Genomic DNA, 14,769 nt, shown 5'->3' with positions numbered 1-14,769 from the left:
CATTGAAATATTATTTGTTTTTGTTGATTACAATTGTTCTTCATTTTAAATATTGCATTCTTTTTCCTGTTTTTTTGTGCACTACTACAAATAAAATATGTGCAGTGTGCATAGGAATTCATTCATTTTTTTCCAAACTATAGTCCGGCCCCCGACAGTGTCTGAGGGACAGTGAACCGGCCCCCTGTTTAAAAAGTTTGAGGACCCCTGTTCTAAACAATCTGTCTTATTACTGTTTTTATCTGGTGTAGGTGGTGTTGCTTGCAGTAAAGGAGGATACAAAGACAACACTGCACCACCAGTCATCTTGATATCCTTCTCTGCCACCCTTCTTCTCTAATTGGATTACAGAGTCTGGCGGTGGGGGTGGTGGAGACAGAGTCTTTGGAGACAGAGTCTTTTCTGCCATCTTATTTTCATGCAATAATTTTGCAGGCTCAATAGTCTTATTTTCATGCAATAATTTTGCAGGCTCTACAGTCTTAGGGTTACATGTGGAGGGTTGGTGCCCTGTCAGTTTGTATGCAGTAGCAGGCAAGAATTGTTCCAGTCCTTGCAGAGCAACTGCTGGTGCCGGTGAAGGCGGATCTACAGCATCAAAAATACTAAATCCTCCACTTGCAGTTTTTGGATGATCTCCAGTATTTGGAGACAAGGCAACAAAGGCCGATGAGGCAGCAGTTCTTTCTGCCTTCATTTCTTGCAAGGTCAATGTAACTTACTTCCAGAGGGTAGCTAACCCTTTTACCTCCTTAGACCCGTCACTGATCTTATCCCACAAAGCAGCTCCAATTGCTTCCCAAGAACATAGTTCAAAAGCCGTTCCTACTCCAGTTAATAAATTTCTTTCTTTACTCCATTCAAGTAGTCGCTTTAAGCAAGATTCATCATAATTAATTGCTCTCTTAGAGAGAATATGGAGGAGTTTCACAATCACTTCTTCTTCTTTACTCAAATTATTTCCCATTTCTCTTTTCTCCTCCCCCCCAACTGCTCACCTCGCTGGGTGATCCACTGCAGCAACTTTCTCCGAGCTGTCCTCCGACTCCCCCATACCAGTCCAGCTGGTTGGTCCTCCTGCGTCCTTGCTTGCAATGCAAGCTCGTTTTCGATGCGAAAATGTAAAGCCACGTTCAGGCACCAATTGCAGGAGCAAAATCACGACTCAACGACATATCAATATGATCCTAGTTGAAGCCACTTAAGTTTCTGCAAACTTATATACAATATTAATATTCATACACACGTCACACCTTAATTCTATTGGTTACATACACTGTTCACACGCTGCTATACAGATACTAATTGGTTAAAAACATACAAGCAGTTAGTCTCATCATTAAAATTGTTGACATTCTTGCGGTCATCAATTCCCAGCTCATCTCCTGTTTTTCTGCCTGCTTAACTGCCAAAGATCCTGTTTTCTTCGTTCTGGGTCTTTCTCACATGACTGTGAGGCCTTGCTGAGCAGATAAAACTTTCAATCATATCAAGCTGCTAAAGCAAGAGTGACTTTTGATAGGCCACATGTCCCTTTTCTTCCAAATACATTGCCACATTGTCCCACAGACTTCATCTGTTAAAAGAAAAAAAAAAAAAGACTCGGTCCCAAAGGAACCGGAATCGAATCAACATTAATAGGATGGGAAAATCCATCTTGTATTAATTTTGTGTCCTTTCTCATGGGCATTTCTTGCCTTCCAGGTGTACCTGTTCATGGAAGCTTCAAGTACCAATGGTACAGTTCTAATGGTGGGTAATTTTACCAACACTGTTTGGCCTGGGGAGTGAGAGGGATTCTGGGGATGGTCAGAGCCATTGAGATTTGGGATTAGGTTTGGGGTCTTTGAGCAGAATGCCGTAATCTTAGGGCATCCATTTACACCCCATTGATTGTTCACATGAGTGACTGAGTCCCATAATTGCTCTGACCACCCTGTTTCATAGGGTTTCAGGTCATAAGACCATTTGTTCTTTCCACTGTCTCATTTGCTTGTGGATAACAGGGTGTGTGGAAAACCCATACAATCCCTTCTCCCACAGCCCAGTCCTGAACTACTTTGGCTGTGAAATGGGAGCCATTATCTGACTGAATGGAATGCGGTTTGGGGAACAAAGCTAAACCACATTTTCAAGACCTTCACCATGCTCTCCCCCTTAGCTTGTGCAAATGCCACAGATTGAACTAGGCCTGATACTACCTCTACCCCCACTAAGACACAGTGTTTTCCCTCTGATTTTTGAAAAGGGCCAATATAATCTACCTGCCAGGCCTCCCAGAGCCTTTTCTCCGGTCTCAAATGTAGGAGAGCCTCTTCCAAAGGATGTCTGTCTAAATGACTGCAGCACTGATCACAGGCAGAGATGCCAGTGCAACAAGTTTCTCAAGTAACCAGCCAGCCTATAGTTTGAGCTTCTCAATAAAGATCTTTGGCTCCACTGTGTCCCCTTTTGATGTGTAACCATTCTAACAATCTCTCCTAGTCTTCCGATTCAAGATAGCTTTGTAGGGGAGCCAGCCTAGCTTACTCATCTGCCCTACCATTCCAATGACTGACTGGAGTTTCATCCTTTTGGTGGGAAGCTACCCATGCTACTGTAAAATGTCCCTGTTTCACAATGGCCAATATGTCTTGCCATTTTTCCTTTTGCCATTCAGGTACTCGATTGACTTCCCACCCATTCTGTTCCGAGAATGGGAGCCATTCAGTACATCCCTTGAAGACAACGAAAGAGTCAGTATAGATATAGACAGGAGAAGGAGAATGTGCCTCATACTGGAAAACACTCCATACTGCTATCATTTCTCCTACTTGGGCGCTTTTTTTCCATTCACAGGTGCTTTGTCCCAACCATACCACTACCAATTCTCCCACTTGAGTGTTACCTTCCCCCTTCAGTGATTTTTTTTTTTATTTGGTTTTTATTTGCAAGGCAGCAGCTCAATATTTCCATATATTACCCTCTCATTTAGCAGTGGCATCTGTAAACCAAATATTCTGGAAACAGGGGGGCAACTTGCACCACAGGGGAAATTGTACTGTTTTCAGTTTTCAAGGCAGCTTCTTCCTGAATAGCCAAGGTCTTGGCAGCACCCTCTGAAACCTCAAAAACATTGCAGTAATGTTCTATCTGAGCATACCATTTCCTCACCAAGGCTCATTGTGCCACCCTGTCAGGGGGTGGTGTCCCAGTCAATACAGGTTTTATCACCTTAAAAGGACCTCTGAGCGCTATTGGTTGTTTATGTATGGTGTATTTGGCCTCTTTCAGGGCTAAGCTGACCATAAACAAATCTTTTTCCCAGATGGAGTACTGTTTCTCAGAAACCTTAAAGCTGCAAGAGTAGAACCCAATAGGTCAAGTGGGTCCTTCAGGGCCCTTTTGCCAAAAGTGTATCAATAAGCTCGACTGGGCAAATCCCCATTCAATTTGGACTGGGTCAGAAGGGTGGACTGGGCCAAGAGCCTGATGCTTAGCAGCCTTAAACACTAACAACTGCAGGGCTTCTTCATGGAGTAGGGTCCAGTATCACTAAACTCCTTTCCATAACATAAGGCCATATAAAGGCCTTGCGATGATAGAAAAATCAGGAATATGCTTTCTCCAAAATATGAGCAATCCCAATGCATGTTGTAACTCTTTGTTTTGGGTATTTTCATCTGGTCTAGGGTGGAAAGAGTATCTTGAGGAATGCACATCATTCCTCCCTTCCACCAGATCCCCCAAAACTTTATTTCATTCGCTGGTACCTGAACTTTCTCAAGTGGGATTTTTAACCCCAAGCTTTCCAGGTTTTTAATAATTTTATCCTGCATTGCTTGAACCCTATCTACCTGACTTCCTCCTATAAGCACATCATCAATATATTGGTAAATTTTAACCCCTTCCTCCAAAGGAATTAATTCTAATTCTCACGCTAAAGCATGGTGAGCTAGGGTAGGGGGATGCTTATATCCTTGAGGAAGTCAGGTGAAGGTGAACTGTTGTCCTCCCCACGTAAATGCGAAGCATTCTTGGTCCTCAGATTGCAAGGGGACCATGAAAAACACGTCTTTGATGTCAACAGTTGCCATAATGGGATGAGCTTATTCCTGGATAGATGCTATAAGCTCGGCAATGTTTGGCACAGCAGCTGTTAACAGGCCTGATGTTAAGGCATTAAGCCTTCGATGGCCTATGGTTAGTCTCCATTTTCCATTTTGTTTATGAACAGGCCATACTGGGGCGTTAACAGGAGAGTGGGCTGGCACTACAATTCTCTGTTCCTTTAACTTCTCCAATACTGGGGTTATCCCTTCCCATGCCTCTAAGGGTAACAGATATGGTTTGACATTCATCAGTCGTGAGGGAGGGAGCAATGGTGCAGCGTGTAACAGCCTTATATGTATAGATGGGGTGCCAAATGTCCAATTCCTCCCCTTATCATCAACCTACACCTTACCTTTCAGAACATCAAGTCTTAAAAGATTAAGTGAAAATGGTCCCACAATCATCGTTACTGAAGTGGCTGTATCCTCCCCGGGTAATTGCAAAACAACAGCAGCCAATGTTTGCACTTGAATATTACCAAAAGCATCTGCAACAAACATATGCCGCTTAGACAAAGTTATGCTGCTTTGTGCTGCATCTTCAGTTTTAATAGCCGAAATTTGGGCTCCAGTATCTACCAGGAATGTTATTGGTACCAACTTAGGTTCCACAAAACAAGTAATTAATAAATCACCTCAGTGATTTTCAGTGAGCTGCCTAATGTGAAGCCACCCTTCACTGCCCTGCTCACTACAAGGGGGCGAAGGCATTAGTTTCCCATTGGCCTAGGGGATGTGGTTGGCTTCAGTAAGGGGGCACTAGGAACAGGATTCTCATTCTTAACCAGTGGACTTTCAGGCCATCCTAACACCAGCTTCTCCAATTTGTCAGTCAGCAACCCATTCATAAGATCTTGGGGAATACCTTTCCACCACCCCATGGTCCACAGACCCTTTTGTCTGTGTCCTTTCTCTCTCCCACTTGGTGATGCTACAGGAGACATCCTTTTATTGTTAGCTGTTTGTGGGGAAAGTTTCAATTCTGTGCACCTTAACCCTTTTGGGTCCATTTTGGTGGATGGAGTGGTGACAGCCGTATTTACATTCATAATTTATTAATTCTTGAGCAACTTCTCCCCAAGTCCACATTTTCTTTTCCTGGGGTTTGTGATTAGGGGTCACTATCCCTTCTAATGCAGTGATAGTCCTTTTACCCTGGGACATCACCTCTATTTTCCCCTGTAATTCAATACCAATTGCTTTTAAGGAGTCAGGGAAGCCCCTTATGCGAAAAGTCATTCATTCTGGGTCGACCTGTATCATTGGGGATTCCTGCTTAGGTCTAAGCTCCTGGTCATACATCATTTGCAGACATGCTGCCTTCTGTACGTTTTCTACTAGTTGGTCAACTGTCCCCATAATAGCAAGGGCATCCCCCCTTTTCCAAAGGGTTATGACCCCCAGCCCAACAGGCTGATCTTTGGGTCAGGGACCAGGGTGCACAGTAGTTGCCAGTGGTTAGGAACACTCCTGGCCCCCAATAGCCCTTGGCTTCCTTTTTGCTCAACAATATCTGATCCCCCCCAGACAACGACACTCTCCAAACATATTCCATCTCTGACTCCTTAGGAGTCCAGCTGAACTCTTTTTTCAATTTAGCCAATTCAGTAGCAGAATATGGAGCTTCTTTAGTAGTAGTTCGAGGAAATTCATGGGCATCATCCTCATATTTAAATTCAGTCTTGACCAAGGGCTGCAGAGAACAGGTGGGGACATCCAGTTTGTCCAACTTTGATTTTGCTTCCTCTAATTTATTACTGGGATATTCAATATTTTTTTCAGGGAGCGGAGAACTGCCCTCACCTGTGAGGAATTGCTCTTTCAAAGCAGATTGTAAATAATTTGCTGGGTTCTTTCCTCTTTCAGTTGTCCCTTTAAGTTCTCTACTTGCCCTTGCAAGGACTGGACCAGGTCTTGTAAAGACTGGATGATTTGGGATTCTACTATGCGTTGTTGTTCTCTGGCCTACACAGCAGTGACTAGGCTAGCACCCAATACAGCACGAATAATTGTTTTTCCTTTTCCATACCGAAGCCTTGCATCCTTTTGGAAAGCACTGATTCAGTCGGTCACACTTTGCAAATTATACCAATTTTTCTGTGCCCAGTCTGTGCCCAGCACAGAGGGGCAAGCATTATGTTTCTCTAAGAAGTTGTACAACACATCTTTGCCTTCGGGGACAGTCTTTTTGTCATTCATATCTAAAAGGCAGAGTGGTCGTCTCAGGGAGGCAACTCGTTAGTTTCTACAAACTCCAACTCTTAAATTCCTGTGAGGTGCACACTTGAGTCAAAACAAGTAAAATTCAGTACTCGTACTTCAGGGTGGTCATCTCAGGGAGGCAACTTGGCTATTTCAACAAAATAGCATTTACATCATGCTGCATTTTCCAATACAACCTCACTAACAACCATCACCCTTCCTATCCTTTTATATAGTACACAGATATCATTCCCCTAGTCTATGGACCACCCCTGTAAAAATATCCACAAATGTCCACAAAATGTCTATTGAGTTCATTTAGTCCATGAACATGATCTCTTATGGTGGTCACTCAGGATAAGAGAGGTTGTGTGTTGTATGGGGTTAAATTTAAATATATCTCTATGTACATCTAAATATATATTTAAAATTACCTTGGATTCTGACTCCTCTTATCCTCAAAATTCTTCATACTAAATTAACCTTGGTAGACGATTATGGGCTGAAATCCTCCCAACCCCCAAGCTATTTGTCTAGGAGAGAAGGAGGGAATAATTTTTTTTTTCTTAAACAGTCAGAAAAACTGTTCAACAGCTCACATGGGAAGAATAATTTGATCAGAGTTGAAAACCAGCAAGGAAAATATCAACCACCTATTCCCTTTCTGGACTGTTTTACCTGTACAGACTCCATCAGAATATGTAATTAAATATGAGACAGGTGTGAGAGAAGAGGATGGAGACTGTCTGATCGTTACCAATGGGAAGTAAGAAAACAGCTGGGTCTTATGAAGGAAGAAAGAAAGAAAAACATGTTTATCTGGCCAAAAGGTCTTTGCCTGTTTATAACCATATATGGCTATGTAACTGCATGAACAGCTTCTGCCCTGAGCCTGGTGTAACATACAGCTGGAATTTGTATCCAGGCTCAGAGATAGAAATATGACCTTCTTTGCACAAGAAAACATCTCTGGTTGCACCACAACCTGAGTCCGTGCCTTCATACGCCGCAACATGCTCCAAGGAAATGTTGGCTAAGTGATCCATTCTTCATTCTGCCCAAGAGCTGTAAGAAAGTTGCTAATGCTTTAAGTAAGCCTGCTACATGCAAGTATAGTGGGATATTGCCCCAAGCATGCTGTGAGACTGAGCTATACAGCTACAGGACAGCAAGTTGAAGAAAAATAACTTTTTTTCCCCTTGTTTCTCCCAAACAATGGAAAGCTTTCTCTTTAAAAGTTACAAATTTAAATTGCTTTGCTGATGATAAGCTCTGGCTTTTAATGAGCAAATCTTAAGCCAGAAGTTCCTGTATCTTTTTCCAGACATGATCTATTGAGACTTGTGCTGCTTGTGCTTCTGCAGCAGTCTCTCTTCCTGCCACTAGTGTTATTCCCACTACTTCAGCAATTTGCAAAAGGACAGTTTTCTGGCTGAAATCCAATAGCTGACACCTTGTACAGGGGCTTGCTATATTCAATGCTGCTACTGAAAGGGTCTTATGTCCAGAGGCTTCAATTTCCTTGTGTTGAATTACACTTCTCTCCCTCAAATGTGAATGGAAAATGTTTGCCACATTTAAGAAAATCATCCCGAGGGAGCTATTATGTGGGCTAATAAAAAAAGCCAATTTAAAAACTACTGTGGTGGGTTTTTTTTTTCACATGCTGTTCCTCTTTTTCACCTCTTTTGACACTAAGCTTTTGCAAGGCACTGAGCCCTAAAGTAAGCTTTTGTTATACTCTTTAAGATTTCTTCTCACTAGTAACTAAAGAGCTTGCACTGTGCTGAGAGCTGGGACATAGCAAAGTTGTGGCCTCAGCTACTATTGGCTTCATTCATTTACTGCAGCTATTTTTAAGCAGCCTCACTATATTTCAGGTGGACAGATTTCCCTTGGAGGGGGCCTCAGCTGTGTGACCTGTGCAAAATTATTTGCTGCAATCTGCACTGCACAGTAATTAGCAAAAAAGATGTTGGCCAAGTGTGAAAACACAGTTTAATGAATACAGCATGTACTCTTTCCAATGGCTATAAGATCTTTTCTTAGCAGATTTTCTGTTCTTCCTCCTGTGAAAAAGGCAATGTGTGCATTTGAAAGCAGCTCTGGTCCATTCCAATAATTTTGTATTGCTGTCAATTAACATTTGGATTATTAATCTCTTGGGTCCCACATTGAACTGTTCAATAGGTGAATACAATATGCCATAAAGCTTCTCAATGGAAAATTGACTATTGATGCATATTCAGAGAGCTTGCAATGCAGCAATTTGGAAATGGAGTAGCAGTTAAGCCAAAGCTGGTACAAATTCTGTCCCTCCTGCTATCTATGAGTACTGATTTCAGTGGAATGAGATTTCACCACTGATTCAACTCTTGGCTTGCAAGCTTAGAAGTTGCTATTTCTTCCAACCTTAGGGTCTCCAAATATATGGAATCTCTCTTCCATTATAGAATTCAAGCTCCAGCTTGTAGACTCCAATCAAAGGCAAATTATTAGTCATTTAGGGTAGCAACCATGCATTTTTTCCTCTCTCCTATAGTTATATTTGTGTAAAATACTTAACAGCATTCAAAATAATAGTATCACTTTTCCAATCCAAAATCTGCAGTAAACAATACATTTTAAAAAACAAAAGCTAAAACTTTCAAAAGATACAAGTTAATATCGACCCATATAATTAAAATGTGCTCATAGGCAGTAAAAAAAATAGTATACTCACTGAATAACCAGTCCCACAAATGTCTGCATATTTTATGAGCTGCAGATATGCATACCCATATTAAAGTATGACATGGTTCTTCATATATTTACTATGTTTTCATAATAAAACAAATTCTACAGAAAAAGAGACAGAGGACTTTTTTTTTAAAAGCAATTATAAAATGCATCTTGAAACATTCTTATGCATTTTATATGATACTGTACTTGCAAAATACTGCTTTCATTCCAGTATCTCTGTTTCAAACTAGTCATGTAACCCATTCAGATAAAAACAGCATGGAAATCTGGTTTTACAGTTCATCTAAGTATTTTTAAAAAGATCACTGCAGAAAAAAATTACTCCAGTAATATGTGTAAAAGCAAGTCATAACCTTTACATGTTGTTGAGATTAGCAAAAATCAAGAAACTGCTTCAGACTCAGTTTAATTCTTAGATGACTGTTTTAACTTCGAACAGAGTTCTCAAAATACTGCCCAAATGCACAGTATTTGTTGAAAAAAATCTGATTTATTGAAAGTAAATATTTACATTGGCTACAACCTTATAACTGTTACAAAGTTGGATAAAAGAGGCTTAAATAGCAATAGAAAGCAAGTGCAGTAAAAAGTGAATAGAGAAAATATTTGGCCTTAGTGACCTTCTGGCAGTATTTACATTATGTATATTTTGTTAAGTATTTGTAATAACTCTAAGGCACTATAGGCAAAATAGCAGGTTGCTATTTGTCCTGTGCACAATAAATAAATAAATTTATTTGGAGGAAAAAAGGCTGTAGAGTTAAAAGAAACAGGCATCTTATGTTTTTACATAAAGGAATGGCTACTTTTTAAAATTCAAAGATACAATACGTACTGGGTAAATTTAAAATATATTTTTAGAACATTAAATTATATTGAATGTCTGTGTATAAGGACTATTTTTACTGACTTGCTGGTAAATGTTTAATGTAATTTATTCTTAAACAGGATATGGTCATCTAAAAACTACTTGAATTCTTTTTTTTTCCTTACAAAAGTCTTACCTAGTATGACATACTGTATACAAAATCCCAATGCAAAGTGCAATGGGTAGTAATTTACATCATAGCTATTCTGTGGCAGACAAAAACTTAACAGGAACACACAATCAAATATTAAGTTTGTTACACAAAACAGCAGTTCAATGTATTTTATTCCATCTTCTATTTTCTGTGGCTGTTGCTTCAGCCTGTGAGCAGAGTAAGAAACTGCCATCCAAGGAAAGACAAAGGAGCTCAGCACTTTCAGACCTAAAGTTTCCAAAACCAAATCTGGAAATTCAAAGTACTGGTGACATTCTTGTGCATTTTATATGACACTGTGCTTGCAGAACACTGCTTTGTTTCAAGTAAATCTTCCCAATTTTATCCCATTCTGAAGCACAAGTTTCCCCCCACTCCTGATTGCTTTAATGAACAAATTTGATTATTATTACAGCCTGGTCTGACTAGACTCATACATTTTGAACAACTTTCAGCCCTACACATATTTTAACCTCTCTCTAAACAAGAAACCTTGCTTAGTTTAGTCAACAGGCTCATCTTTCACCTTGAGGTAGAGTTTTTAATGATTAAATTGTACAGGACACCAAATTAACAACTCAGTTCTGAAAATAAAGCATCGCAGAACCCTATGTGCCCCAAGAGACAAGTGGAAATGCAGCCAGTGCTAGCCAGGTCACTGCACTGCAGTGTTCCTGGCATGCTGCCCAGTGGCAGTAGCCGGTGGAGGGGCTGTGTGATGGGTGGAGGGGTTGCGTGATGCCTGCAGGAGCGTGGCAAGGCTAGGCCCAGTCTTCCAGGCCCCTTCCAGCCCCGGGGGTCCTCCCAGACCCTTCTCCCCCTCACCTTCACTACCATAGCTGCTGTTCCACCCTCATGCAACCAAGCAGCTCAGTTTTGCTAGATCCTGCCCAGGCTTACAGGCCAGGCAATGCACAGGAGTCTGTACACTAATCCCATCTGCAATAGGCCTTTGCATCAGAGGCTTTTAAAAAACTTACCATGAGAGTGAGGAATGACTAGTACCAAAAAACACTTAATGTTTGTTCAAGGGCCTAACCCTCAGCACCTCCAATGGGTGTTCAGCACAACACAGGATCAGACCCAAACCTATATGTTGTGAAAATGCTGATTACAGAGTGCTTTTGCTCCTGTAGTTACTTCCCTGCCAGTCATGACAAGTATTCTTTGTATTTGACTTACATTTTCCAGAGCCAAAAAGAAATCCATCTAAATTAATATAATGCTTAGGTAACTAGATAATGTGTTTATATTTGTTTAGGGGTTTTTTTTAGTGTTTCTTTTTAAATCATGAATCTCTTCATTCAGTTGTCCCTTTTTTTTTGTACTTTGTACTCATCCATGTTGGAAATATGCTAATTATTTCCGCAGTAGGAAGTGGTTTGTAAGCAAAGTATAATTGACTGAAGCACAAAGTCTTCATTTGGAGTGATCTTACATTTGTATTAACAAAAGCATAATCTTAGCATTATTCTTCAGATGTATTTTTAGAACCAACAGCTATAATATTAAAATTATACAGCGTCAATAACAGTTTTTCAAGGACTTTATAGAAAAATACAAGCATAAACCATACCGGTGCAATTGACTAGCTCCTGTTAAACAGAATATTACACAAACTGGCCATTTTATGGTAAGTAATACAGAGCCAAAGACTCAGTGTAGTAGTACAGCAGTGTAGCACTGCTGAAGAAAAGAGCTATGCTGATTCATAACATAGAAGATAACTCAAATTGTTTAACCCCTTGAATGCTTAATATCTGCCTGAATTTCAAGAAAGGTTTAAAAGCATCTTTTTTGATTCCTTTCTCAATGTTTAAAGTAGTCATAGAAATATAAAAATGGCAATTTATAATTAGGGTACAATATTAAGATATTAACATAATTTTTCCATCAAAACTTCCCCATTTGAGGGCTTGTAATTTGTTGTGGGATGTAGGAAGAAGTTAGAAAGTTCTTTCCCAAGAATTCTCTCGGTTGCTCTGTGCTGGACATGGTCACAGCTAGATATCTATGGCTTCATGGAGATTTCTACCAAGAAAGGTAGTAGAGCCTGGGGCTCTATTTTCTCTCTGTGATTAAAAGCTGTTTGTGAAAAGCCTACATCTTTACTGCAGGAGTTATAAAGATTGCTCTCTCACCAATGTGTGGATGATAACAGAGGAATGGAAATGCAAGGGCTTTACGGATAACACAGGGCCTTTGCTCAGATGAGCCTGGCTTTTTATTTTTCATGCCCTGGAATCCATGCAACTATAACTATTTGGAAGAATTTGGCAATATACAACTTCTACCCTTGTAAAAAACCACTAGGGAAAAATCCTTCAAAGAAAATCTCCTTCTCAGGCTTTTTCATTCCAGTTCTTGGTGATAAAGTCTTTGCTTCAATTTTGAAGTTTGCTATAAAAGGGCTATTTATTTTTGAGTAACAGACCCCCAAAGAACCTCCCTCTTTCCCTTCACCTTTTAAAAATTATGAGAACCAATACTTTATTAAAGGAATGATCTTAAAACTCATGCTCACCTGCAGATAATATAACAACTTAGAAGAAGTTTCCTGTTACTATTTTGGCTAAAGAAAAAAGGTGACTGAGTTACTGTGTAGCAAGTGAATTTTGGTTTAATTCCATTTCTGTTTCTGTGTAACTCTGGGCTTGTGTCCTTGCACTGTCCCCTACACCATAACACCTCCTCAGGTGGCTCAGTTGCCCCAGACACGGTGCTGCCAATGTGCTGTGCTCTCCCCACACTGCAGCTTTGTTCTCCCACTCCTTTTTCCTGCCATGCACTGGGTGGGACCTGAAGTGAGCACCTTACAACAGCAAGGCCTCCTCAGAGCCCTGCTTTCCTTCACATCGTCCCTTACTTCTGCTCATCCATTTAAACCAATCCTTGGAGCAATCTTAAAATTTGGCAGAGTTGTATTTTCCCTCCTATTTCCAGTGGTTGTACTTATGATGGCACCATGCATGGCCAGTATCATGACACCACTGTGCAAACAAAGCCTGACTTGCTGCCATAGATACATTCCAGGTTTTTTCCTACAAGGTGTTCACTTGTGACCCTGCTGCAGCTTGAGGAGACAGGGAAGATGACTGATAACTTGGCTTCTCCAGTTCACTCATAGTCATCTTTCATTTCTCCTAGTTTTTTGAGGAAGCCTCCCAGAGTGGTGGACTATCAGCCAAGCAATTTAATGTAAGATATCTTTGTGGCCTTGCTTCCTAGTTTCTTTCTGTTCTGCAAAACATAGTGATTCAGACACATAAGGCAGGACAAATTATGGAGACATGATCGTTACAGGGTTTCAGCTCCACTTCTGAATTATGCTGATTTTGTGCAGTTATACAACCTAAGGCAGTCCTTACATAGATAAATTACAGGAATCTTCTTTGTTTCAAGAAGTTAACCTGTGTCCCAACACAAAAGATAACAATTACAGTGGTACGCAAGTTAGGGGTCCACCAAATGGGGGTGAAAGTCAACATAAATTCAATAGCAAAATTGGGATTCGCAAACAGGATAGGGTTTACAAGTCAATGTAAAAAACTGAGGTCTCCACCAAATAAGTCTGGAATGCTAAAATAAATCTCCAAGTATGTGCTCCTGGACCCAATAACACTATTTTACTTGCGGGGTACTTTAATTACAGTAAGGAATAAGGGAGTGCAGAAAGAAGGAATCACCCATTATTGCATATCTAATGCAGTTCTGTTTAAAAGAAACAAACACCAGCCTGTGCTCTGTTGTACTGTTATTTGGCTCTTCAGTATCTTTATTATGAAAATAACATAATAGAGGTTTCAATCTATTTTTACTTTCTGAGGTGGCCTGTAATAATTGCACAGATGTGTAAGTTGAAATCCTTTCCATATTTGTGTGATTTATGCCTTGGAGACTGGTGTTGCCATCATGCTCACTTGGAAAAAAGTTGTTAAAGGACAGAAAGATAAGATTTGATTTGATTTGTTTTGTTTTCCCTTAGGAATAAATTTTTAAAAATATTTCACCAAGAGAAAAATCAGCAAAATGTTGCATTTGTTTGCATTTTCTGATGTATGAAAAATCAGTCATGTAAAAGCCCTAATTCAGCAGGTACTTTTAAATATGTGGCTAAATTTAACCAGAGAAGTCTCACTGAAGTTAAGATGAAAACATTAAAGAACCTTGTTGATCTGAAGAAACTGTAAATTCTAGTATATAAAAACCAAATTTGTAAAAAGGAAGTTAACAGCTTCAGGTTTTCAGATGTTTGCTAGGCTTGTATAATTAAAAAATGCAACTGAGCTACTTAATGGATAAAACCAGGGGTCCTCAAACTACGGCCTGCGGGCCGGATACGGCCCCCCAGGGTCCTCAATCCGGCCCCCGGTATTTACAGAACCCCTCTGCCGCCCCCCCCCCCTCCCGCCAGGGGTTGGGGGGGAAACCAAGCAGCCACAGATGACTGCCTGCCACTTCATCCACACAGGCCCCCTGGTTAAAAAGTTTGAGGACCCCTGGATAAGACAGTTTTTCCAGAGAAGATAAAGAAAACTAAACATACACCATCAGTCATTACTTTTTGCTTTGTTTCACTCATTGCATCAAAAATGTACTGTTATTTTAACCTTTGATTCTAAATCCTAGCTGCATCTGTGTAAAAAAATCAAAGATATCTGCAGGTAACCAATCTCTTTAATTTGACATGTTCCAGATAACCTCTTATTGTG

This window comes from Falco cherrug (assembly GCF_023634085.1).
Source record: "Falco cherrug isolate bFalChe1 chromosome W unlocalized genomic scaffold, bFalChe1.pri SUPER_W_unloc_1, whole genome shotgun sequence".
NCBI classification, from domain to species: Eukaryota; Metazoa; Chordata; class Aves; order Falconiformes; family Falconidae; genus Falco; species Falco cherrug.
Note: the sequence above shows the minus strand (reverse complement) of the source record.